This window comes from Narcine bancroftii, chromosome 2 (genome assembly GCF_036971445.1).
Source record: "Narcine bancroftii isolate sNarBan1 chromosome 2, sNarBan1.hap1, whole genome shotgun sequence".
Taxonomy (NCBI): domain Eukaryota; kingdom Metazoa; phylum Chordata; class Chondrichthyes; order Torpediniformes; family Narcinidae; genus Narcine; species Narcine bancroftii.
The window spans coordinates 347069869-347085848 of record NC_091470.1 but is presented as its reverse complement, the minus strand read 5'-3'; positions in this window follow the sequence as shown (position 1 = coordinate 347085848).

Below are 15980 nucleotides of genomic sequence, written 5' to 3'. Positions count from 1 at the left end.
TGAATATTACTGGGTTAACTCCAACAAACAAATCAATTCTCACTCCAAAAATCACTTTCAGACAATGCTAACCACCAGGTTGCTGAGATGGGGTTTTATCAGTTAGAGAGGTACAAAAGAAATAAAGGAAATATACCATATTTGATGACATATAAGACTCACTTCTTTCCCCCAAAAAGCTCAGAAATATCCCTCTGGTCTTATAAGTGAAGTTGAAATTAGGGTGATAATGGTGAGTAATTCCGACAGCGATTATCGTCGCTGCTTGGCTCACTAGCATCACTGCCATCTATTGTTGGGGGCTAGTCTTGGTGCTTTTGGGCGGGGGGAGCAGAGTAGTGGGATTAGTGTTGGGACCTCCCAGCATGAGAACTGACAGCATGCCATTGGGAGAGAGCAGGGCAGTGGGATCAGTGCGGGGTCTGACAGCGGCAGTTTGTTTTCATAAAATGTTTTCTACTGTAGCTAAGCTGCTTTTCTTTTCTCTTGAAAATTACAGCAGTATTAATATGAAAAATATACTTTTCCTGTTGTCCAAGTTACATGTTTAGACAAAGTTTTTTCTTTCTGTAACTACGGGTACATATTTCACTAACGTTAAATAATTACCCGTAAATACACTAAAAAAATTCTTAATATTCCCTGCTGAAATGGAGGAAGGGTCTTATTACATGTGGGTCTTTTATACCATGAAATACAGTATCTTACTGTATGAGTTAATAAATGAGGAGCATGTAGTCTTTAACAGGATTTTAAACATATCTGCTAGTTTGTAACATGTATTACCCTGGAAATATTTAGATATCCCTATCTCTATTCCTTCCTCTCCACTGTCCTCCACCCTCCCTACCTATGTGTCACATGCCTCTTCCTTGCTAGAGCTTGCCATCCCCTCCCTTCCTTTCTCCTATCAAAGTGCATCTTCGTTAGCCCCCTGCCTCTTCCCCTCCCACCTCTTCCTTTTTTCCCCTCCCACCTATCACTTGCCAGCCAGTGCTCCTCTTCCTCCATCCTTTTATTGGGGCATCCACCTGGTCATTGAGATTCTTTTCAAAATTGTTGACAATTTTTTTTGCCTTCTATTGATATTGTCTGACCCATGGAGGTCTCTAGCACTAAGTGTTGGCATAGTTATCTCTGAAATCATCCAATGTGATGATACACCTTTGACCATTAGAACAGTGAGCCAATCCTCAGCTGGATTTTCATTCAGGATGTTGTTTTTTTTTCATTCCAGTCAGATAAAATTGGCAGGATGAATAAAAAGGGCACATGTCAGCAGAAAAAAAAATCCAACAGTAAACTGATCTTTGTATCAACCCCGCCAACTCTGACAACAAAAAAAATGCATCCATTTAAGATATATTTCAAGCTCATAAAACTTATTTTAACAAGTCCTCCCAACCTTATACTTTCTACCATGAGTGGAACAAAAGCAGCAACTTTATGTGAAACCCACTAAAAAGAAGAAACTCAAAACTGATTAGCAAACTCAAAGACCTGGGTCTTAACACCCCACTGTGTTATTGGATCATGTATTTCCTCACTTCCAAACCACAGTCAGTGAAGATTGGTAAGAACATCTCCTTCACAATCTCCATCAGTACCAGAGCACCACAGGGCTGTGTTCTTAGCCCCTGCTCTACTCACTTAATATTTATGGCTCGAAACGACAATAACACTACAAATTTGCTGATTAAAGGAAATGCATGAGTCAACATATAGGATGGAGATTGAAAACTTGGCTGAATGGTGCACCAACAACAACTTTGCACTCAATGTCACCAAAACTAAGAAGCTGATTCTTGATTTGACGCAAGGTAAGCCAGAGGTATAAAATCTAGTGATCATTGGTGGATCAGAGGTGGAGAGGGTGAGCAAATTTAAGTTCTTGGAAGATCTTTCCTGGACTCAACCCACCAATGGTATCATGAAGAAAGCATATCAATGCTTCTACTTCCTCAGGAGTTTGCAAAGGTTTAGTATGACACCTGAAACCCTGGCAAATTTCTACAGAGGGGTGGTGGAAAGTATGCTAAGTGGCTGCATTCATGGTCTGGTATGGGAACACAAATACCCCTGATGTAAAGCCTTCCAAAAGGTAGTAGACACAGCCCAGGACATTACAGTAAAACCCTCCACACTATTGAGTTCATCTGCAGGGAACACTGTTGTCAGAGGGCAACAACAATAATCAAAGACCCACAACACTCAGCATATGCTCTGTTCTTGCTGCTGCCATCAGGAAAGAGATATTGGTGCCACTGGGTTCAGGGATAGCTGCTACCCATCCATCATCAGACTCCGTAATGACAAACTCAACCAAAGACTCATTTAAAGACTCTTACTTGTTCCCCATTTTCTTGTTTATTCTATCTGTATTGGACAGTCAGTTTGTTTATATTCCTTAACTGTTTACTGTTCTTTTATATTTACATGTTTATGCTGTGTACAGGTTTTATTTTGCACTACCAATTAGTCATAATTCTTGTGCGCCTACAGGGAAAAGAATCTAAGGGTTGTATGTGATGTCATGTATGCACCCTGACAAGAAATTGGAAACTGCAATCTATATCTAAAGTCAAATGTGTCAGTATTTCAGTGGAGTAAAGAGAATTACAGTGGCATGAGAGAGGAACTGACCCAAGTAGATTGAAAGATGGCATTAGAAAAAAAGGTGGCAGTGCAATATTGGATGGAGTTACTGCAAGAAATTAGGGAGATGCAGGGAAAATACATACCAAAAATGAGGAAATATTCAAATGGAAATATGTCACAACTGCAGCTGACAAGCGAAGTCAAAGCCAACTCAAAAGCAAAAGAGAGGTCATACAAGGAAGCAAAAATTAGTGGGAAGATAGAGGATTGGAAATTTTAAAAAAACTTGCAGAAGGTAGGTAACTAAAAAACTCATAAGGAGGAGAAAGATAAAGTATGAACATAGGCTAGCAAATAATTTCAAAGAGGACAGAAATTTTTTTCTCAAGTATATAAGGAGAGATGAAAGAGATAAAGGATCATTAGAAAATGATGCAAGAGAAATAATAATGGGAGACAAGGAAATTACAGAGGAACTAATTGAATATTTTGCATCATCCTTCACTGTGGAAGACGTTATCTGTGTACGAGATGTTAAAGGGGGTCAGGGAAGGAAAATGAATGTAGTTACGATTTCAACAGAGAAGGTGCTCAGAAACCTGAATGGTCTAAGGGTGGATATGCCTCCCAGATGGATTGCACCCTTGGTTTCTGAAAGAAATAGCGGTAGAGATTGTGGTGGCATTGGTAATGATCTTTCAGGAATTAATAAGATCAGATATGGTTTTGGAGAACTGAAAAATAGCAAATGTCATCCTACTATCCAAGAAAGAAGGGAGACAGCAGAAAGGAAAATATAGGCCAGTTAGTCTGACGGCAGTGACTGGGATTCGATTCTCAAGGATGAGGTTATTGAGTACTTGGAGGGACATGACAAGATAGATCAAAGCCAGCATGCTTTCTTTAAGGAAATTCTTTGAAGAAATGACAAGACTGGATAAAGGAGATGCAGTGGACATTATGTGTTTGGATTTTCAGTAGGCCTTTGATAAGTTTCACATGAGGGCTTCTTAACAAGGGCCCATGTTATAACAGTGTGGGCAGATGATTGGCTGGTTGGCAAGAAGCAGAGTGTCACAATACAGGGATCATGATCTGGTTGGCTGCCAATTGCACATGGTATTCCACAAGGGTTGGTAGTGGGGCTCTTCATGTTATGTTGTAGGTTAGTAATTTGGATGATGAAATGAACAGCTTTGTGACCAATTTTGCAGGTGGTATAAAGGTAGGTGGTGTAGCAGGTAGTTTCAAGGAATCAGGGAGGCTGAAGAAAGAATTAGACAGATTAAGAGAATGAACAGAGAAGTGGTCATGCACTTTGGTAGAAATAATAATCAGGCGGACTATTTTTTTTTAAATGGGGAAAAAATTTAAAACTACCAGATGCAAAGGGACCCGAAAGTCCTCATGCAGGACAGCCTGAAGATAAACTTGAATGTTAAGTTAGTAGTTGGCATTCATTTCAAGAAGAATAGAATATAAGAACATGGTTGTGATATTTAGGCTTTATAAGGCTCTGGAAAAATTGCCCTTGGAGTATTGTGAGCAGTTTAGGCTCCTCATTTAAGAAAGGATGTTCAGATGTTGGAGAGGGTTAAGAAGATGATTCTGGGAATGAAGAGTGTTTGGCAGCTCTTGGCCTGTATTCGTTAGAACGTGGGAGAATGAAGTGGAATCTCATTGAAACATTTTGAATTTTGAAATATGTGGACAGAGTAGATGTAGAAATGTTTCACATTGCGGGAGAGTGTAGTCAAGAGGGCACAAATTCAGGATTGAAGAGTATCTGTTTAAACAGAGATGCGAAGGAATTTCTTCAACAAGAGGGTGGTAAATGTGTGGAATTTGTTGCCACAGGTGGTCGTGGAGGCCAGGTCATTGGGTGCATTTAAGGCAGCAATTGATAGGTTTTTGATTAGCCAGAGCCAGGGAGAAGGCCGGACAGTGGGGCTGAGTGAAAAAAAATTGATCAGCTCAAGATTAAATGATGAGGCAGACTTGATGGGTTGAGTAGACCATTTTTGCTCAGATGTCTTATGCTTTTAAGATCTATGCTGGAGTGTCTTTTGTGGTTTCAGAATCTCCTGTCTGTTCTCTATCAATCGAGTCCCCTATAATCATTGCTCTGCCTGGCTTCACCCTTCTCTTCGGAGAAACAGAGCTGACTATTAGTTTGGCTCCCCTGTTGTGCAAATAGGTCATTCCCACCAGCAGTTGCTGAGAGGAATAATCACAGGAATCTGCACTGATTGCCTATTCCCCTCCCATCTCCTAACAGTCATTGAGTTACGTGCCTCTTGTGTCTTAGGTGTGATTATTCCCTTATAGGTTCTGTCTTTCACCCCCTTCTGCCTCTCAATGATCCAGAGTTCATCCAGCTCCAGCTTCAGTTCCCTAACATAGTTGGTAAGGAGCTGAAGTAGATGCATCTTATGCTTTCCCAGATTTCTGACATCCTGTAATTAGAGCATACCACTACCCTGGCTGCCATCTCCATCGCCTATTTTCAAATTTTAAAATGATCTTACTCTCTATTTTTGAGGTATTCAAACATCCAACAATCTTGTCTTTCAAATCTGGGAATTTCACCTTATTTAGATAATAAAATAATTAAAAAAGTCCTTGAAAATGTGAAAAAAATTAAAATAATAATGATAATGTTTATTGTCACATATATTAAACTATGTACATATTCACCAGAATTCTTGCTTGCTGCAATCAGAGGAATTTCATAATAAAAACTACAATGTTATGCATAATTGAATTAAAAAGTGCCTTTAAAGACAAAAGAGAGGTAGTAAATACAAGGGCTTTTTACACAGAAATCTCGCAATATTGCACTAAAGAAGACCTGGCATAAAGCTGGTTTTTGTTGTTAACACTGAACCAAACAAAGCCGGCATAATGCCAAGTTAGTGTGTCATTTTACACAGCATTCCAGGAGCAAATGTGGTGGGACGTGTAACACAACAGCATCGGCATTTAGTTTGACATATAACAAAGCATATTTGACAGCATATAAGATCTACTTTTTTTTCCAAAAAAAAGGCTCAAAATGCAATTTTGAAATTAGGGTAATAATGGTGAGTAATGCCGACATTGATCATCATTGCTCCTTGGCCCACTAGCATTGGGGCTGGTGGTGGGCTGTCAGGAGACTCTCAGCTGTCAGTCCCCGAACTGGTGTTGAGGAAGTGTCAGGTTCGAGAGAGACGAGTCTGGACACAAGGGTTTGCAATCAAATCTTACTTTTATTAACAAACAATTAATAGAAGAGTGTAGGAAAATCATAGTGGGAATAAAACACACATGCACAATTTATAAAAGAGCGTGGGAAAATTTGCATAAAATTTATAAACGCAATTGATAAGAGTGGGGAAAATACACGCTCAATTAAGTAAAACATACTCGCATGATTTATAAAAGAGTATGGGAAAATCTACTAAAAGTATTGATCTAGTGGTTTTCAAAATTATTTTCTTTCCACTCACATTCCACTTTAAGTAATCCCTATGCTATAGGTGCTCTGTGATTAGTAAGGGATTACTTAAGGTGGTATGTGAGTGGGGAAAAAAGTTGAGAACCATAGGTCTAGATTAGATAGTTACTGAAATATTTTGCTTGAGAAAAAAATGTCATTGGCCCATTTCCTTTGGAGTTATGAAAATATGCATATAACAAGTCAATTAGGTACAATTAAAACAGTGGCTTTCAAACTGTTTCTTTCCACTCATGTACCACTAATCACAGAGCACCTGTGGCATAGGGATTACTTAAAATGGCATGTGAGTGGAAAGAAAAAGGTTGAGGACCACTGATCTATAGCAATTTGATCTCTAGCATTACAAAGGCTCAGCTTCAGGGCTCTCCTTCTGTAGAATTCCAGATTCAGTACCCTTTGATATGTACTTTTTTTATCTTAGTCATGAATAATCAAGCCCCTATTTTGCCCTGTCAAAAACATAAATTATTTACTTATGAATTCAATCACCTCTCATTCTCCACCCAGCAACACGTCAGTGCTTCGCCCACCTAACGGTGAGTCCAGTAGAGGATGTATCACTATTTCACCACCAGCTCATTTCATCTTCAGCTCCAACCATTTCATCGAGAGCTCATTTCAGAATTTTGCATTCATAGACATCCAAGATGGGCTAAATAAACCCCAAGTGCCTGCAGGTCAGATATCCCCAAGTAAACTACTAGCTGTCAGCCAGATCGACTCTGCCTTTTACCTTTGGTGTATAATTGCAGCTCAATCTAGTAGAAATGAATGATGTACTAGGAATGATTCCTTGCTGGGTTGGTGCTGGACCCAGCCTCACTTTGTGATTGCAGTCATCCCTCTCTATGAGCAGCCCACAGCAACACTAACATTTTGCAGCTGGTTGATCCCAACTACTGCGAGGCTTCCATGACTGTTTCACCAAATGGAGGGGGCCAAGAATGGCAAGTGGGCTTCAGAATGTTCAAACTGAGGACAAACCCACAGACCAGCTTGCTCACAGCACAAGGTGACTAGAAACTCCTGGGAACAGCTGGGAGTGGGATCAGTGTGAGGGGTCATGACGGGCTGTCAGGAGACTCTCGCAGTGTCCTGCTGTCAGTCCTGGCACTGATCCCACCACCCCGCTCGAGAGAGCAGGCAGCAGGCCATAGGGAGAAAGTGCGACAGCAGACTTCTGGGAGAGAGCAGGGCAGCAGTATTATTATTAAAAAGATATTTTCCTGTTGTCCTACTTGCATGTTTTGTCTATGTTTTAAATGCTTACCCGCAAATACACTAAAAAAATATGGTGCACACACACATTATTTCCTGTCATGGTTCTGGGCTGACATATCTCCCCTTTTACACAGACACTACCTATGTTGGCAGAAAAAAAAACTAGAAATGAAATTTACACCCCCCCACCCCCATTATGTGTCCATACCTTTTACATAGAAGGCTTAGTGCAATATTGCCAGATCAAAGTGACTGAATAAAAGGCCCTACTGACTAATTCCATATTTTCACTCATTATAGTCTACCAGGCACACGCAACCTATAACCCTCCTTTGTAGCTTCCTTTTGTGCTCTTCATAACTTAATTTTCTTTCTACACATGTACAATAAGTAAATAGAGAAACTTTATGTTCAATTTCCTCATCGTCAAGATGTCTTTTCAGCAATTACATACCAAAGAGATGGGATGGTCAGAACATCACCTTTCACTTTGGTTTTATCTTTGAATTGTGTGAACATATTAGAATTTATTCCTTAATAGCACGCAAGAGTCCAATTTGTTAAAAATTACAGCTTTTCAAGTGAAATATTTGTCACGACACTTTCTGGTCAGCCGGTGACAGGAGATTAATATAATTTGTCAATCGAAAAATTTGTTCAGATTTGCTCTATGTTGAAAATTTGGATGTCTTTGTTCAATGGGCCGTTTCACAGATTATGAAAGAGGCAACTAACACACCATCTGTTAATATTACTGTAAAACCGCTTAAGTAAAAAATAACGTCATCAGCAATTAATTGGTTTAGTCTGCTCTCATCGGTTGCTTCAAGAAACAACTGGTCTCCATTTGTTAACTTTGTTAACTGTTGCAGGTTTCTATTATTGTTTTACTAAAGTTACTTTGGGGGTTGGACGGGGAAAAACACTCACAGATAACAACATTCAACAGACAGCCTGGCACCTAATTCAGCATTCTCAACTGAAAGACTGTAACAATGGATGTTTACTCAAGAAGACATCTGTTCAGAGAGAGAATACCATCTGGTCATGATTAATGCTTTTGGAGAATTGAAACTGAAAACCTGTATTGATCAAACAAGTCATGAGATTGTGACACTTGAAAAAAGCAGTATATAGTTGATCAGAAAGTAATTTGGAAAGACAGGATTGGAGTGATTTCGGGTGAGATGGTCACTTCTGCTGTTTCCACTGTGGCCATTGTAATTGTCATTTCTGATTGACCCATGTCTGGGTAAAGGAAGCAGGATGAGTCCTGTATTTGGATTGTAACCATTGTAATGGTCATTTCATTTACCCTTTGCCTGGGTTCATAGAAGCATTGCATCATGGAAGTCATCAGTTTTGTAACCCCTATCCAAGGAAGAGGGGAGTTGTGATAAATCATTCGTATGAAGAAACATTTCTCTGAAAGCAACTTGACAAGGATTTGTGAGTTTTGGGAAGTCTGATGACTCGGTGTCTCACCTACTTCATAATTACTTCTGAACATAATTGTAAAGGTTCGGAATTTCCACACAAGATTTCTAAGACAAAACTTTGAATTGACTTTTCAGAATTGTGCCTAAGCTGTAATAGTTTGGTTAATTATAATGGAGGATTTAGATGATACTTTTGGTTATGCACAGCTGAGTATCAGTAACCTACTTTGAGAATAATGTAAGAATCAGCAGGCATCAGCTAAATTCCACCGTGGGGCACAGGGATGCAGTTATCTGACAAAAAGACATCTGGTACCAAGAACGTTTAATCTTCCTGCTTGTTAGCCGGTTGCTGTTTGAGATTGATGGGATTGTTGGTCGCAGACAGTCAAGTGAGGCCTTGAAGCTAAGTAAACCATTGTAATAAAAGTAATAAGCTAGAAAGTTGTGGCATTTAATGGAAGCCTAGGCCTGCTCGGTTATCTTTTTTTTTGCGCAGGGAATAGGTGTTTGAGTAAGCAATTTTTGGGGAAGATAAGCCATGGTCCCGCTGCTGAAATTTTAGACTCACTGAGGGGTGGAAACGTCTCTCAGCAAGAAGAAAAACTTCTAGAGTCCAACCAACGTCCTGGTCGTGGGAGGTGGAGAAGCTGCTACTGGCGCACCGACAACCGACTACAAGTGTGTGGTCGTTGCCTAGCTTCGACAGTTGGGACCAGTCCAGGCATTGATAAGTATAATTGGGAAGGGCTTGTATATTATTGTTTGAAATCAGCTTAAGATTTTGTAATAAAGATTTGTATAAACTTAAGGGCTCTCGGCGGGTGTCTCTGTTTTCTTTCGGTACCTCAAACACTGAACAATTTAAAACGAACAAATTAAGAGGTACAAGTTTACCCAGGACAATTGACGTAGTCAGCAGGATTGGTCTCGAGATGTTTCGCCGAAAAAGAGAGAGGTGAGCCCTGAACAGTTCTTGATTCCGGCATGGACTTCCAAAAATGATGGTTTTGGCATGTTGGCCAATACCCTGTCTTTGTTGGGACCACCCATTAGTTGGGATAAGAGGTTAGATCCATCAAGTGCACCTCTGGGAGAGCGGGTGCCACTCTCCTTCGAGAAAGTAAATTTCCTGATAAAAAGGGGACGCTGACGGATGGTTTTTGGCTGCTGGGCACGGCCTTATGCCGCGCCGTTCAGCGTGAAGCAGAATTAGTTCAGCGAGAAGTAGAATCCCACCACAAGAGAGAGCAACTAGAGGAGGAGATAGAAGCCATGCGACAACGCAGTTCCATGATGAGCGAGATTGTTCGCACCAGTCAGGACCGAGCCAAAGAATGGGAGGATAAGCATGTCCAATCCAAATGATCTGCCGTAATATTAAACTCAGGCAGCAGCTCTGTGCAGATAAGGAAAAGCAAGGGGTAGTACCCGATCCACATCATATTCGTGCCATGATAAAGAATGGTGACAATCCTGATGTAATTGATGATTGGGATGGGATTATCTGGAATGATGACAATGGTAATAATGCAGATACCCCTCGGCATGTACCTGATGTACTCCCCTCTCCACCCACTGTTCATGCCCGCCCCATAAGGCAGCGGACTTCCCAAACAGACGGAGACGGAGAGGGGCCTGATGTAATGGTAGAGATTGAAAGGATAGATGCCCTGGCCTCACAAGCGAACCCAGGGAAAGGCATCCAAACCCCTGTTTATGCTCAATGGCCCCCCTCTACGGGATGGCCTTGGCCTCCTCCCGTCCACTGGGTAGAGGGCCCTGTGGGCCAAAGTGGGAACAGGGGTCGGGAGCAGTCAACGATATGTGACTTCTCTCTAAAAGAGATGGCCGCCATTGGAGATCGATTTTGGCAAAAGATGGGAGAAACTCTGATGGCCTGGCTCCTGCGCGTTTGGGAACAAGGAGGGGGTAATGTATATTTAACCGCTGAGGAATTGTTGGGATTAGGAACATTGACTACTGATCAACGCGTCACTGCTGAGCTGCGGGGTAGAGGAAGAGAGGTGGTTTACTTTCTTGCCACTCTAGGGGATGCCATGTCACCAGTAGATCGGCATTTACATTTGCAGAACAATTGGGGAACCCCAGAGGAGGGTTTAGCAGTAATTCATCAACAGGCCCCGGCCTCTGGCTTGTATGCAGGGCATTTGAGGCTGTGGATACGTGGGGGGAGCCCTGACGAAGAGATGTTCTCTGCCGGAATACATACCCAATTGGTTCGCTCCACCCAACACACTGTACGGGGACTGGTTTTGTCTGTAACTAGTCCGCTAATTGGGCACCCTGTGTCTGAAGCAGTGCACACCTTATCTGGGTTTCGAGAATTAGAGTTGGGAGGTAAAATTCAATCACGTACAACTCAGGTTAAATCAGACAAGCAGGATGGAAGGAGAGGGACTGCTACTAATAATGGACCGACAAGAAAGGACCTTTTTCTAACCTTGTTAAAGTTAGGTGTACCTAAAAGTGATATTGATGGGAAACCTACTGTGGTCCTTTATGCCCTTTATAAGAGGAAGGCAGGGGAGCATCATCCCCAGCTGTTGAGTCCTCCTGGCCCAGCTGTGCCTTCTGCTCCCACTGCTGCTCCTATCGAGCCAGCTTCTCTTGCTCCAGTTACCCGTGATGAGATACAACAATTGGTTAAAAAGGCTCTTATGGATAATAGTAGCATGTGGTCCTGGAAGCCCCCAAACCCTACTAAGGCATGAGGGTGCGGGCGGGATTCCCGTGTCTACTCCATTGAAATACGCCGGATACATGGGGACCCGTGGCCCTACATACTGTTAATAATCCATTGGGGTGGCGTAACGACCACCAATATTTGGCCTTGGTCGATACCAGTGCGGAGCACTCAGTGATTCCTGGTAACCCCGACCTCTGGATTGGACCAACATTTCGAATAGAGGGGATGGGAGGAGCGATCACCCTGGTGAAGGAAATAAAAGTCCGTGCCACGGTGGGTGATGGCCCTTCCCCTATATGGTTACATGCCCTGGTGGCTGCCACTGACGAGTGTATCCTGGCTGGTACGGCCCTTAATACTAGCCAAGGGGAATTTGCATTTGGAATTCAGACTATTACAAGAAGACTAGTAGTGGGTCAGGCTAAGTGGGATCCTGTGATGATGCCTCCCCCCGCGAAACCAGTATGCATTCCACAATATCGTCTCCCTGGAGGGCAGGAAGAGATTACTGCCACCATCGATGCTTTGCAAGAAGAAGGGGTAGTGAGGCCCGCAACGTCGCCCTTTAATAGCCCTGTTTGGCCGGTCCAGAATCCGGATGGCTCCTGGAGAATGACAGTAGATTATCGTTTTTTGAACAAACATGCCCCACCACTGCTTCAGCAGTTCCGGAGATTGTTACCCTTATTGAAAACATTGCTACTGGGAACTCAGGAACATGGTATGCTGTCATTGATCTCGCTAACGGCTTCTTCAGTATTCTTATAGCTGAGGTCTCACAGGATCAGTTCGCCTTTACCTGGAAGGGGCGCCAGTATACCTTCACCCGCCTCCCTCAGGGCTATGTACACTCTCCCACTATTTGCCACAGCCTAATTGCCTGTGATTTGGAGATGGTGCCAGTATCGCCTTCTCTCTCGATTCACCATTATATTGATGATGTGATGATTCAAGGGGCCACGGAAGAGATGGTGCAGGAAGGTATGGAGAGTGTCTAAGATACCCTAATGTAAAGAGGATGGGCCATTAACCCCGCCAAGGTACAGGGCCCATCCCAAATGGTTATTTTCCTTGGAATTCAGTGGCATGCTGGAGAACAGGTGGTTCCCGATAAAGTTCGCAATAAGATCGCAGTCTTGGCCACTCCTACTAGTTAAAAGGAGACCCAGCATTTCCTAGGGATATTGGGATACTGGCGGCGTCATATTCCACATTTTGCGTTGCTTTATATAAGGTTACCCGAAAGAAAACAGACTTTTTATGGGGTGACGATCAGGAAAGGGTGTTCCAATCCACCAAGCAGGCTATTCTTCAGGCCCTGCCCATTTTTCCCTGCATCCCAAATACCCCCTACGAACTACAGGTCTCTATTACTGATTATGTGCCCTCCTGGAGCCTCTGGCAGAAACCAGAGGGCCATTGAGTCCCACTGGGCTTCTGGTCACGAACCATGCCTGAGGCTGCCACTCGTTATTCTGCTTTTGAACAACAGTTACTGGCCTGTTACTGGGCCCTGCTGGAGATGGAAAGAATGACAGGCGATGCAGATGTTCAGTTGCGACCTGCACTTCCAATATGAACTGGGTCCTGGCTAATGACGCTAATCTAAAGATCGGGCGGGCTCAGCAGTCTTCTATTGTTAAAGTGGTATATTCAGAGTCATGCGACCAGAGGGCCTGAAGGGGTGGGCCGCATACACGAACAGGTGGCTGATCTTCCGTTTCATCATGAGGACGTTGAACCCACCTTGCCCCCTCCCTTATCCCCTTCACCATATGATTCTCTCAGAAACAAAAGGACGCCTGGTTTACTGATGGTAGCAGCTGGTGGGTGCAAGGAAAGCAGAAGTGGAAGGCGGTGGCTTACCATCCCATGTTGGGAACTCACTTATCGGAGGAGGGAAATGGTGGCTCCAGCCAGTATGCTATGTTGAAGGTGGTCACTTTACCACTAGACCACCAGGATCACCATCTTCGCCTGTTTACCGATTCCTGGGCTGTGGCTAATGGACTAGTGGTATGGATGCCTGATTGGCAAAAGAATGACTGGCTGATACATGACCACCCAGTATGGGGCAAAAACTTGTGGCAGCTGTTGTGGGATGCTTCCCACCATTGTGAGATAATGTGATATATGGCACAACATAATGCAGTAGCAGATCAGCTTGCCACTATCAGCCGCATCGATACCGTCCCCCTGGATCGATGGGCACATGAACAGAGTGGCCATTTGGGGGAGAAGGGATCAGCTATGTGGGCCCGTACACATGCCTTACCCATCCATCAGGATGATGTCAGCATGGTCGTGCGTACATCTTGTGAAGTCACACACTATTCCTCCTGGTCCACAGGGCCGAATAAGACGGGGAGCTTGCTTGGCTGCGGTCTGGCAAATTGATTACAGAGGCCCCATGCCAGACTGTATGGGTAAACATTACGTCCTAGTAATGGTTGACACTTTTTCGGGCCTGGTTTTTGCTTTTCCCACCAAGGCAGCTGACAAAGCTAGCACTGTCCAAGGACTAAACCATTTAATTTCTCATTATGATATACCAGAGGAGATTCAGTCTGATAATGGCTTGCACTTCTCCGGAAAGGCAGTCAGTGATTGGGCAAATGACAACAGTATCTTATGGGTCCATTATATTCCTTATTACCCACAGGCTGCCAGGTTAGTTGAATGAATGAACAGCTTACTGAAAGAACAAATTTGTTTATTAACACCACTGGGGACCCTGAAGGGGTGGTGCCATGTGCTGCAGCAGGCAGTCAACAATTTGAATCATCGCCTTTTAAAGGGAGGTACACCTTTCCACCGACTTCTTCACACTTCTGAACTACAGCCTATTCCAGAGGAAAAACAGTCATTGCCCCCCATTCCCGAGCTAGAGAATGTTGGACAAAAGGTATGGGTGGCACCACCAGGTAGTGGCCCTCCTGTAAATAGTGAAATAGTGACACCTGCCCAGGGTAACACTCGGTGGGAAGCTATTGAGGGATGACCATCACCAGTGGGCTAATATCGCCTCAAACCGTGCATCTTGGCGCCTCACAGTTCGGCGAGCAGCAACCTCCTTTGAAGAAGACCGCAGAGCCCACTTCACTGACAAAAGACAAAGGCGGAAAAACCCAACACCCAACCCCAACCAACCAATTTTCCCCTGCAACCGCTGCAACCGTGTCTGCCTATCCCACATCAGACTTGTCAGCCACAAACGAGCCTGCAGCTGACGTGGACATTATCCCTCCATAAATCTTCGTCCGCGAAGCCAAATCAAAGAAGCTATTGAGGGACAGGATAGTTTAGCTTGTTTAAATACTGAATGCTTACGGTATCGTGAGTGACATGTGTCAGGCTTCTTTGTTCCAGATCCTCCGTCTTGCACTCCTGCTGATCTGGCTTAACAGCTGCTTTGAGGCCAGCAATTGGATTTGTAATGTCGAGGACGTTCTGAGGGAGTTGCCCGTGGGGGACACGGCCCGATTTCTCCACTAATATATCTAATATTGTTCAAGATGTTTCAAAATCTGTTCGTGAGCTCCAGCGTCTGGGTATTGTGGTCCATAAGGATAGTTTGAGCCTTGGCTGGAATCCTTTTTCATGGTTAACTGGTACATTTGGGAGATTAGGCCACAATATTCTCCATTGGTTGTTCGCATTATTGCTCATTTTTGTGATTTTTGTAGTTTTGGTTTCTCTTTTTCGCTCCTTCTGTACTCAAATGCTTGTTAGGTCTCGTAAGTGACAGGCTGCGACCAAGGGGTGGAATGTAATGGAGGATTTAGAACATGCTTTTTCTTATGCAAGGCTGAGTATCAGTAACCTACTTTGAGAATGATGTAAGAATCAACGGACATAAGCTAAATTCCACCATGGGGCCCAGAGATGCAGTTATCTGACTAAAAAGACATCTGGTACCAAGAACGTTTAATCTTCCTGCTTGTTAGCCGATTGCTGTTTGAGATTGATGGGATTGTTGGTCGCAGACTGTCAGGCGAGGCCTTGAAGCTAAGTTAACCATTGTATTCAAAGTGATAAGCTGGAAAGTTGTGGTATTTGATAGAAGCCTAGGCATGCTCAGTTATCTTTTTTTTTTGCACAGGGAATAGGTGCTTGGTTAAGCAATTTTTGGGTAATATAAGCCATGGTCCCACTGCTGAAGTTTCAGACTCTCTGAGGGGTGGAAATGTCTCTCAGCAAGAAGAAGAACTTCTAGAGTCCAACCAACGTCCCGGTCGGGGGAGTTGAAGAAGCTGCTACCGGCGCCCCGATAACCTACTGCAAGTGTGCGGTTGTTGCCTCGCTTTGGCAGTTGGGACCAGTCCAGTCGTTGATAAGTATAATTGGGAAGGGCTTGCTGTAGAGCTCGTCGAAAGAACCAAAGACTTGTTGATCCAAACCAAGGCTTTTATTAGCAAAAGACCGGAGCTCTTCACAGGTGGCCGACCAGTCCGGAATGATCCGACCTGGCTTGGGACACAACCCTTTAAGGCCCAAACAATAGGTGTGG